At 35.4% G+C, this 576-nt stretch overlaps 1 protein-coding gene across 2 annotated transcripts in view; it reads left to right on the top strand.

Annotated features, from left to right (window-relative positions):
- The window catches only part of UGGT2 (UDP-glucose glycoprotein glucosyltransferase 2), a 146,323-nt gene that overhangs the window by 74,727 nt on the left and 71,020 nt on the right, over positions 1–576 (top strand). The window lies entirely within an intron of this gene.

Here is a 576-nt window from a genome sequence, read left to right on the forward strand (position 1 = left end):
GTGGGTTGCCATTTCCTTCTCCAATAATATTCTGTCTAGGTTGGTCATAACTTTTCTTCCAAGGAGCAAGCATCTTTTAATTTCATGGCTGCAGTCACCATCTGCAGTGATTTTGGAGCCCAAAAAAATAAAGTCTGTCACTGTTTCCCCATCGATTTGCCATGAAGTGATGGAACCAGATTCCATGATCTTAGTTTTCTGAATGTTGAGCTTTAAGCCAACTTTTTCACTCTCTTCTTTCACTTTCATCAGGAGGCTCTTTACTTCTTCTTTGCTTTCTGCCATAAGTGTGGTGTCATCTGCATATCTGAGGTTACTGATACTTCTCCCGGCATATATATACAGTTATATATATATGTAATATAGCTCAGAGATAATCTAGTTCAGTGGTTACAAGTTCAGACTACTTGTCACACACTTGTAAGTACAAATTCTGTTTCCAAAATGTAGTAGTTATATGACATTGGAAGTCACTCTCTGTATGTTTTATCATCTATAAAGTGAATATAATAGTACTTAGCTTCAGAAAGTAATTATTAATATGTTGGCTATCATGACAATTTTATTGATACATAG

Source organism: Bison bison, unplaced genomic scaffold, assembly GCF_000754665.1.
Source record: "Bison bison bison isolate TAMUID 2011002044 unplaced genomic scaffold, Bison_UMD1.0 scf7180017864527, whole genome shotgun sequence".
In the NCBI taxonomy this organism is placed as follows: Eukaryota; Metazoa; Chordata; class Mammalia; order Artiodactyla; family Bovidae; genus Bison; species Bison bison.